At 48.5% G+C, this 11,230-nt stretch overlaps 1 pseudogene across 1 annotated transcript; it reads left to right on the top strand.

Annotated features, from left to right (window-relative positions):
* The first annotated feature begins 6,091 nt into the window (after positions 1–6,091).
* On the top strand, positions 6,092–7,076 carry LOC307097814 (glyceraldehyde-3-phosphate dehydrogenase-like; annotated as a pseudogene). The gene has a single exon. The product of its transcript is annotated as a glyceraldehyde-3-phosphate dehydrogenase-like (transcript).
* The last annotated feature ends 4,154 nt before the right edge of the window (positions 7,077–11,230 follow it).

Genomic DNA, 11,230 nt, shown 5'->3' with positions numbered 1-11,230 from the left:
CTAAGACCATTGAAAAACACAGATATTTACATTACGATTCATTAACAGTAGCAAAATTACAGTTATGAAGTAGCAACGAAAATAATTTTATGGTTGGGGGTCACCACAGCATGAGGAACTGTATTAAAGGGTCGCGGCATTAGAAAGGTTGAGAACCACTGGTATAGATAGAGGCCTGGTGCATGGGTGGGGTCCAGCCAGCCTGCCCTGATGGGGGCCCCGATAGGGGTGGGGGTCCCTGCTGGGGGGTGGGGCCTGCTGGGGCGAGGGGCCGCAGTCATTCTTGTCGTTCTGCTCATTCTGCTATTTTGGTTGCTGGGTTTTTATCATTAGGACTAGAGGCCCGGTGCACGAAATTCGTGCACGGGGGGGGGGCAGCGGGGAGTGTGTCCCTCAGCCTGGCCTGCACCCTCTCCAATCTGGGACCCCTCATGGGATAACCAGCAGTTGGACATCCCTCTCACAATTCAGAACTGCTGGCTCCTAAGCGCTCACCTGCCTGCCTGATTGCCCCTAACTGCTTCTGCCTACCAGCCTGATTGTCCCTAACTGCTCCCCTGCTGGCTTGATTGCCCCTAACTACCTCTGCCTCGGCCCACACCTGGTACCCAGGATTCCCTCCTCCAGCTGACCACAGGCACCCAGGATCCGGGCTTCCCTCCCTCTGGTCAGCCATAGGCGCCCAGGCTGGCTGCAGCCTTAGGGGATGGTGGACACGGGGCTTCGCCTGTGCTGCAGCTGCAAGTGCTGGCGCCCAGGACTGCAGGGTGGGCGGCTTCTTTGTCTCCCAGGCCACAGCCAGCCACAGGTGCTGGTGCCCGGGACTGCAGGGTGGGCGGATTCTCCATCTACCATGCTGTAGCCAGCTGCAGGTGCTGGCACCTGGACCACAGGGTAAGCGGCTTCTCTGTCTCCCAGGCCACAGCCAGCCACAGTTACTGGTGCCCAGGTCTGCAGGGTGGGTGGCTTCTCTGTCTCCCAGGCCACAGCCAGCCGCAGGTGCTGGTGCCCGGGACCGCAGGGTGGGCGGCTTCTCTGTCTCCCAGGCCACAGCCAGCCACAGGTACTGGTGCCCAGGACCGCAGGGTGGGCGACTTCTCCATCTCCTGGGCTGCAGCCACCCTCAGGTACTGGCACCCGGTTTCTTGTCTCCCCCAGGACATGGGGAGGGCGGCTTCTCCAGCTGGCTGCGGCTTGGGATCACGGGGCAGGCGGCTTCTTCATCTCCCAGGTCGCAGCCAGCCTCAGGCGCTGAGGCCCGGTTTCTCATTCTCCCCCAGGAGGTGGGGCAGGCGGACCTGAGGTTTCTGCTGCTGGCTGCAGCCTGGGATCACAGGGCAGGCGGCTTCTTCATCTCCCGGGCTGCAGCCAGCCTCAGGCACTGGCACCTGGTTTCTTGTCTCCCCCAGGACGTGGGGTGAACCGCTTCTGAGGCCTGAGATCACGGGGCAGGCAGCTTCTTGGTCTCCGTGGCTGCAGCCAGCCTCAGGTGCTGGGGCCCGGTTTCTCCGTCTCCCCAGGACATGGGGCGGGCGGACCTGAGGCTTCTGAGGCTGGCTGCAGCCTGGGATCATGGGACGGGCAGCTTCTTCGTCTCCCGGCTGCACCCAGCCTCAGACGCAAGGCCCGGTTTCTCCGTCTTCCCAGGACGTGGGGCAGGCTGACGTGAGGCAGGCGGACCTGAGGCTTCTGAGGCTGGCTGAGGCCTGGGATCGTGGGGCAGGTGGCTTCTTGGTCTCCGTGGCTGCAGCCAGCCTCAGGCGCTGGGGCCCAGTTTCTCCGTCTCCCCAGGACGTTGGGCAGGCGGACCTGAGGCTTCTGAGGCTGGCTGCAGCCTGGGATCATGGGGCAGGCGGCTTCTTGGTCTCTGTGGCTGCAGCCAGCCTCAGGCGCTGGCGCCTGACTTCTCCAACTCCCAGAGACCTGGAGAGGCTGGGGGGCGGGGCTGCCGCCATGTTTTCAGTTTAATTGCATACTCACTCAGATTGGATGGTGGGCGTGGCTGGGGTGTGGCTTGTGAGTGTAGCGGAGTGATGATTTGCATATTACTCTATTATTAGATAGATAACTATAACTAGTCCCCACTACTCTATTTCTCCCTCCTGCCCCTAGCAGTTGGCTTTTACACTAAGTGAAGAGGACAGCCACTGCGGTGTTCCAAGTAGAGAAGGATCACAACCTGGGCATTTTTAAAGGATCATTCTGACTGCATTTTGGAAGAGAAGCCTTAGGAGAGATGGGAGTCTAAGCAGGAGGCCAGATGAAAGGTAGTACAGTGACCTGGGTAATAATGAAGTAGGTGTGGGCTGAGCAGCGGTTGGGAGTACAGTAGGGAGGGGTAGTTGGAGTAGTTGGAGTCACATGAGTTTAGTACCAAGTCAGAGTCGACTGAATTTCCTGGTACATTATAAGTGAGATGTGAGAAAAAGAGGAGTTGAGGATTTTTTGCCTAGGAACTGGACCATAGTCAAATGGGCTAATACTGAATTGCCAGTTGCAGGAATGGGCAAAGCTGTAGAAGGAGCAGACTTGAGGGGGATTTGGACATGTCAAGTCTGATGTCTTCTAGACATTCAAGTGAAGATCTGAGGTAAAGACTCAGATACACTTAGGTGCAGTTTGGGAGAGAAGTCTGGGCTGGAGATGGACGTTTGGAAGTTACAATGTGTAGATCAAGCATGTCAAACTCACAGCCCGCAGGTCGCATGTGGCCCACAATGAATATTTTTGCAGCCCAGCCAATATAACGGTATGTAAGAAACATTGTAATAAAAATTTCATAACTTAATTTTTACAATATCTTGTTATACATAACTAGAGGCCCAGTGCATGAAAAGTCATGCACTGGAGGGGGGGTCCCTCAGCCCAGCCTGCCCCCTCTCACAGTCTGGGAGCCCTCAGGGGCAGGAGGCGACCCAGTGATCAGGGGAAGGCGATGCCCCATCACACCTCTGCTGCTGCCACTGCTGGCAGCGCAAGCCTCAGCCGGCCCTGGTTACCTGAGCCTAAGGCGGCCCTGGGAGGCTGGGGGGCTGAGGGGACTGGGCACCGTCATCTTGTGGCTGTGGGTGCCACCATCTTTGAGGGCGGGGAAGTCAATTAGCATATTCCCTCCTTATTGGCTGTGGGCGTCATCATCTTTGCGATGGCATGAGGGTCAATTAGCATATTCCCTCTTTATTAGATAGGATTATGAATAACAAACTACAAAGTTCGCTAATGACTGATTGCTATAATCGTGTTGCATTCATTTCCCTTACACGCAGGTGCACCATTTCTCTCCACTAATCCTAGCAGTGAATATTTTAGCAGCCGATTGCCACGTCATTAGTCTTGTACTGACTTGTTTGGTGTGCGCCATAGGAAATATTTCGCTTTTGAAGAACAAGAAAAATAGGTTTATTTGCATTATGCTTATTAATTTATGGGGTTATTCAGCATCTGGTAAGTTAATGTTCAAGAAAAAATATTAATTTTTATTAAAATGTTCTATTATTTTATGTTAACGATTACTCATTTATTTAAGCCCTTTGTATTAAGCATGTCTCTATCGAAATAAACCTACGTTTCTATGAAAATTGAAGCTTTTGTTTTTTTGCGGCCCACATAAACTTAAACCTTGTTTATTTGGCCTGTGTTAGCCTTTGAGTTTGACATGCTTGGTGTAGATAGTATAGAAAGACAAAGGGGCAATTGAGGACAAGGAAGGGAAGAAAACAAGAACACTGTGACAAGATGAAAGTGATGAACAGTGGGAGCCAGAGAGAGGGAGGCAAGACCAGTGACAAAGCCAATCCAAGAGAAAGTGGTGTCTGGGAGCCCAGTGAGGACAGTGCATGTGAGACAGAAAAAAGTTAGGTAGATAGGGGCAGACCATGGGAAGAGGAAGTGAAATCAGGAACCCAGCTGGGCAGAGTTAGAAAGACACCCCAACTGGGGTGGAAAGGAAGGGTGCGGAGAGGCATGAACTTTAAAATGTATGGAAATTGATAAGACAGACCGTGTGCAGATAACCAATCACAAGGCCGTAAGGCAAGCATATATACAAAAAAAGCGTGGGCTCCCCTCTCCTCTTCCCTGGCACAGAGCACAAAGGATACCTGACGCTCCTGTTGTAGGGGAGCACACCCCCTGAGCCCATGTGGCTTATGGCCTGTTGGGCCTCCAGACATGGACTAATAGACTTTAATTAGCTTGGATGCTGAACTACTCCCAACTGTAACATGGAAAGAAGCTCTGGACACTGGCCTACTCCTGGTACCCCAGCTGCACCTTTTCCAGGACTTGTTTCTCCCAATAAACTTTCGTTCCATTAATCGTTTTTGTCTGAGACTTCATTTTTCAATTTGCACAAGACAAGAACTTGGACTCAAAACACCCACATTATTGGTTGCACATGGAGGGGACAGAGCCATCAACCTGGTCAAATGGGCTAATAATGAGAAGTCAAGCAAGTTGAGAACTAAGACATTGGATTTAGCAGCGCAGAGGTGGGAGTTTATTAGTGACTGTTAAGGAAAAAGATGGTTTCTGAATTCCCTCTCAGACCGCCCCTCCGCTGCGTGGGGCCGCCATCATCGCCAGGCCCTGGCGCTGGGCCGCCTGGCTTCCTCACATCCTCCGCTGCCTTCCCAGCAGGTCTGCGTCAGGGGGCGGCCTCTTCATCTCACAGCCGCTCCCTGCTGGAGCAGGGCACAGTGCTGTGGCAGCAGCCATACACACACATTTAACAAGTGGCTTCCAGAGACGGTATTTCTCAATCAAAGGAAATTGTTTTCATGGGTGAAATTTCAGCCCGAAGAGCTTCTTGCATTTCAGAAGTGAGCGCGGGGTGCGTAGGAAAGGGAGAGCTGGACAGAGAGTGATGGGCACAGGTCCCTGGTCCCAGCTCTTCTGTCAACAGCTCTGTTGTTTTGCATCTCTCAACTCGCTTCTCTTGGCCAAAACTGCCCCATCTGTGAAACAAGGGGTTCGGCTGACAGATTCTCGCTCTGTCCAAATGACAGACCCCGTATGGGTGGCTTTGTGTATAAGTGTGACCTTTTCAGAACATCACGGATTTCTGATACATTTAATTTTACTATAAAAATTAAAACAATTTTTCCAGCAAAAAAAAAAGAGGCCTCAATTCTATAGTTTTATTGGACTTATTTGATTGTATATGTCTTATTAGACATGGGCTGTTGGAGAAGGAGCAGCTGTTGACCCTACCCAGAGTCTCACTTTAGAGCCATTTGTTGCCTACTCAGGTAGAGAGGGTACACGTATTTAAGAAAAATGTATGGGAGAAAACTTTTAATTGAGAAAATCCTACTTATTGACTAATTTTTTTTATCCCTGGATTTGGGGGAAAGATAAACCACCAATTGATTGAAATCCTGGAGCAATTTTAGCTACAGGAAACCAGATTTCTAGGCCAGGGTCCCTGCGAGACAATTTCTAACTAGCGTCCCCTCCAGCTGCGTCTAAAATTCTACAAAGAAGCACCTTCTTCCTCTTCAGCCAAGATCTATGGGTGAGGCCAGAAGCTAAAGTCAGCTGCTTCCTCAGAAGCTGAATGGCTTTATTTTATTTTAGATAATAAATTAAATAAGGTTCCAGGAAGGGGTTTCAGAGATGAGATATCTAAAACTGCCAGCTATACTCCTCTGTAAAAGTGAGGAATGCCGAAGGAGAGAGGAGGAAAACGATTTAGAAATTTCAACCTCAGAATCAAAATATTTGTGAAGACACAGACATGTATGAGCATTCCTTAGAAAGTAAAGCAGGGACAAAATTGATTACTTCTGTTCGGCCTCTGCTTAGAAAGCCTAATATATGCAATTACCATAGAAGCCTCTAGATGGCAGCCAAAGAAAAGAAAGAAACTTCTTAATAGGGGAGACCAGTAGAAACTAATTAAAGCTACAAAAACAAACATATATATATATATATATATATATATATATATATATATATATATATATTAAATACAGCTGCATAGGAGTAAATAGACAGGCTATCTGCTCCTCCTGTTCGTCAGACAACTGCTCCTCCTGTTCGTCAGACAACTGCTCCTCCTGTGTAGTGCCAGCCACAACTCTGAGACACAATGGTGAAGGTCGGAGTGAACGGATTTATTTGGCCGCATTGGGTGCCTGGTCACCAGGATTACTTTTAACTCTGGCAAAGTGGATATTGTCACCATCAATGACCCCTTTATTGACCTTAACTACATAGTCTACATGTTCCATTATTATTCTACTTATTCTACTCAAGGCTGAGAATGGGAAATTGTCACCAATGGAAAGTCCATCTCCATCTTCCAGGAGCGAGATCCCACCAACATCAAACGGGGTGATGCTGGTGCTGAGTATGTTGTGGAGTCCACGGTGTCTTCACTACCATGGAGAAGGCCGGGCTCACTTGAAGGGTAGAGCCAAGAGGGTCATCCTCTCTGCCCCTTCTCGGATGCCCCCATGTTTGTGATGGGTGTGAACCATGACAAGTATGACAACTCCCTCAAGATTGTCAGCAATGCCTCCTGCACCACCCACTGCTTGGCCCCCTGGCCAAGGCCATCCATGACAACTTTGGCACCGTGGAGGGACTCATGACCACAGTCCATGCCGTCACTGCCACCCAGAAGACTGTGGATGGCCCCTCTGGGAAGCTGTGGTGTGATGGCCGAGGGGCTGCCCCGAACATCATCCCTGCTTCTACTGGCACTGCCAAGGCTGTGGGCAAGGTCATCCCTGAGCTGAACAGGAAGCTCACTGGCATGGCCTTCCGTGTCCCCACCCCCAATGTGTCAGTTGTGGATCTGACCTGCTGCCTGGAGAAAGCTGTCAAATACGATGACATCAAGAAGGTAGTGAAGCAGGCATCAGAGGGCCCCCTCAAGGGCATCCTGGGCTATACTGAGGACCAGGTTGTCGCCTGCGACTTTAACAGTGATACCCACTCCTCCACCTCTGACGTTGGGGCTGGCATTGTCCTCTATGACCACTTTGTCAAGCTCGTTTCCTGGTCTGACAATGAATATGGCTACAGCAAGAGTGGTGTACCTTATGCTCCACATGGCCTCCAAGGAGTAAGAGCCCCCTGGACCACCAGCCCCGGCAAGAGGAAGAGAGGCCTACAGCTGCTGGGGAGTCCTTGCCCCAAATTGATCTCCCAACACACCAAGAAACTCCTGACCACAATTTCCATCCCAGAGCCCCTGAAGAAGGGGAGGGGCTTAGGGAGCCCTACCTTGTGCACCACCAATAAAGTTCACTGTGCCCAGCCAAAAAAGAAAAAAAGAGTAAATAGGTAAAATGTGAAGAAAAAAACAAGGAAATTTTTGCATATAATATATAACCATTTTCTTAAGAGAAAATCCCATTCCAAACTACTTAGAATTCTAAAACCAATTAATAACTTACTTGTGATATATTTGTGATCATTCACAATTATAAGGCCAATATTTATGCCTTGCTTTATGCAATAAATATTACTGTACTAGCTGACTCCTAAAGTCCCTCTAAATTCTAAAATTCCTGAAAAGTAGTATGCAAATTCAGTTTTGCAACTTGAATTATATTTTTTGATCGATTTTAACAGTCTTTATGCTGATTGTTTTGCTCTGCCCAGCATTTCCTAACCCTTTGGAACAACGATCTGAAATGAGATCAGTGATATATTCTGGAACCATTCATTTGTAGGAGAGCCTGTTGGGTCTATGCCCTCCCTTGGGCGGGGGCTCCTTGGGTCACGGCTGGTGTGTTAAGAGTTTGGGGCCTGACACACAGTAGGTGTTCTGCAGTGTTGGATGAACTGTGCTGACTCAGTAGCGGGACCTGTGAGTCAAGAGCCCTTAAGTGAGGCGACAGATGTGCTAGGATGGGTGGGGGATGTTGAACTGTGGAGGGCTTCTCCCGGAGCCAGGCCTGGAGTTCAGCAACTTGCAGCCTGGACCTCCTGGACCTCAGAGAGCTCTGAGGGCATAACTTGGCAACAGGTGTTGAGGCCAAATGGCTTTTGGAACCAATGTCCCTCACAAAGAAGCTGACACCACATCCAGGGTCAGCCAAAGTTGAAGCAAGCCAGCACCCCAACTGCAGTAACAGAATCTGGAAAACACAGAGCCAAGTATCAAATGACAAACTTCCCATTTATATGGATGAATATCTTCCTGACAGCTTGCCCATTCAAAACCTTACTAATATGCAGTTCAAAAAGGAAAAAAAAAAGTCTAAAGTGTTCATTATTTAAAGGTTTTTTTCCCAAAAATCTAAGGATCTTTCACAAAAACATAAATTTATAGAGTCTGAGTGGACCTTGAGAAACCACTGAATCTATTCCATACCTCCAGGCAGAGCAGCTCGTAAGCCATGCCAAAAGCAGAAAACAAACACAAATTTTAAAAACCTGCCTCCTTTCCTTTTCATCAAGTTTCCAGAGAAGATTTGACCAGGTACCCCTTCCTCTTTCTCTTCATAATTAGCATATTTTTGAAAAATGTCCAACTGTGACCTAGATTTAAATTCAGGCAGCTCCACTTACTGGTGATGCGAGTTTAAGCAAGCTACCTACCCTCTCAGAGCCTCACTTTCTTCATTTATAAAATGAGTATTAGAATATGCACTGATTAGAGGTGTTGCAAGGCTTGAGTAAAAATGTATGTAAATTATGCATGTTGTTGTGCCACTATAGCTAATGAAAAGTACTTTGTCCCTTCCTTCTCTCCTCCAAGTGGGCAATGGTTGGGTTATAATAACTGGGGAAGCACTACAGAAATTTAACATGTTTGTGATACCAGATATTCTACTTTGCTCAATTCAGCCCCACAGATGAAAATTATCCCCTGGCCTATATGATTTTCAAATATATTGCTGAATATTCATGTGGCTGAAAAATCTACGATTATCTCAGCCAGAATATAATCCCATGTCACATAAATGCATGCAAACATTTTCACATGGTTAGAAACACACTGAATTTTTAGTACATTATGTTGTCAATCCAGGAAGATCTTTTTGTGTGGTGTGTAACTTTGCTTAGAGTTGTTGACAGTTTTGCAAAATTGCATTAACTAGATTAATGTCACTAGGTCTGTAACAGAAGTATGAGTCACCGGCACAACATTCCTGTGTCGGTCCATGTAGTCATGGTTCAGTTCCTGGCAATTCCATGCAGAGGGCATGGGACCCACCTGTCTATTATATCACATTTGCAGCATTATGCAAATTAAAAAAAAACTTTGTGAAGAAAGCTATAATACCCATTCATTTTGGGAGGGAAAAGGGAGAACTAAAAAATATGATATTTATTATCAAACAAGCGCACTGGGTCTGATAGGCAGCTGCCAACCTGGATGTTCCCAGCCATCAGCCCACAGGGGTCTCCTGGGTTTCTTCCTCGAGGCATACATTCAGAGAGCAGCCCCTACTAGCCAGACCTCAGAGACTTCGGGGCCCCTCACAGTGCACCCTTGGCCTGGGTTCTTCACAGCAACCATCTTTGAATGAGGTTTGGATAGGTATGTCTTCCCCACAGGCCCCCAGGGGAGTCCCCTAAGCATTCCCGGTGGCAGTATAGTAAGAAGCTAGAAAAATTCCTTGGTATGTGGAATAAGGGAAACTGAGACAAAATAATTAAACAAGGCAAACAATTTGAGCAATTTCCAGTCAGCTAATGAATCCCAAGGTTTTCTCTTTCCTAACCAAGGACCCTTGGTTTACACATTCCAGACCATCCAGGGGTAGAACAGCTTCCATCCTGGTCCTTCTTCAATGCCTTTCTTGATGACGTTTTCAGAAATGAAATTCACATGAAAATAACCCCTGATCCATCTATGTGTGCATTTTGACAAATCAGCATATTGAAGGACACACCTGAAAAACTAATGAATATTCTGTTAAGATCCTCCTCTAGGATTCCAGCCAGCCAGAGAGAGCTAGAAAGCCTCAAGACAAGGACCCATGGCAAGCTCTGCCTAAGAGCACACCCACGCCTTGTATCTCTCTCTGCTCTCTCTCTTTTCTAAACTCTAGGGCTCCCCACAAGACTTGCAACTGGGGGAGCAGTGAGCAGCAGCAGCTTGTCCCGGGCTTTCCCCCTGAACCTGTCTCCAAGGCCCCCTTTTCTCTGACTCCCCAGTGACTTCTGTCACTGTGACTTCTGTTTCTCAGAGAGCCAAAACAGCCCCACCTCGCCTCTCTCTCCTGTGGCTTCTTCTACCCTTCCTTTGTTTCCCTGTCCCAGCTTTAATAAACATCCTCTCAAAATCACCTGGACCCTGTTGTCCAATCTTTCTGCACCAAGTCAAGAACCCACACACTACTGGCAGGCTTCAGGCAGACTGTCTCTGGGCCCAGATCCTGTCGGGTAAATTTCCACTCACTTTAACTTCCTTTCCCTCCCGCTGTGGGCCCTGAGGGAAGCCAAGTCTCTGTCTCCTGTTGCCCGTGGCTGAGAGGGAAGGACCACTGGGTTGGTCAAGGGCAGAGTTCTGTCGCAGCTGGAGGCTCACGTCTCCACTTGCTCCCTCCCATTCCCTCCCTAACTAGAGATGTCAGACTTAGCAGGTGACCCTGTAACTTTGGCGACCTAGTTATATTAAACCTCACAATATTTGGGACATATACCAAAAGATGATGTGTTGTTTATCTGAAATTCAAATTGAACTAGAATCCAGTGTTTTATCTGGCCACCCTACTCCTCACACCTTCCTCTGAGGTGAGAGGTGAGGGGGGGGTGGGGTAGAAGTCAGGGAGGCCAGGGAGATAGGGCCTGACAGGAGATTCTTTGGAGGACAGGTCTCCAGGCTCAGACTGTGGCCAAGAGAAGCAAGGGCCGCCCTGGGGAGCTGGCTGCTCTTCTCAACCCAGGACTGAGAGGTCCCCTCCCTCTGAGATCTAAGAGTATTATATTTAGGAAACATAAATATGCCTTTTTATAGTGACAATTTGCAGAATCTTATTTTAAAGTGAAAGAAACAGGAATCACAATCCCTGTGACCCCAAGATAAAGGCTGCATTACGTCCTATGTGCTCCCAGATAATCTCAGGTGGTCACAGAATCAGAGTTAACACAGAGGTCACCTAGGGGACCATCTCATATTACAAGTGAGCAAACTGAGGCCAGAGAATCAACTTGCTCTTGCCACTCAGATCAGCATTCCTTCCAGCCTCCTATGTAAATAAAACTGCAAGGGGGGCTGGATTACAGCCACAGGGAGTGAGTGAGACAGTCAATCCCAAAATTC

The sequence above is a fragment of the Cnephaeus nilssonii genome (assembly GCF_951640355.1).
Source record: "Cnephaeus nilssonii genome assembly, chromosome: 4".
Lineage (NCBI taxonomy): Eukaryota > Metazoa > Chordata > Mammalia > Chiroptera > Vespertilionidae > Cnephaeus > Cnephaeus nilssonii.
This window is presented reverse-complemented; position numbering and strand designations above follow the sequence as displayed.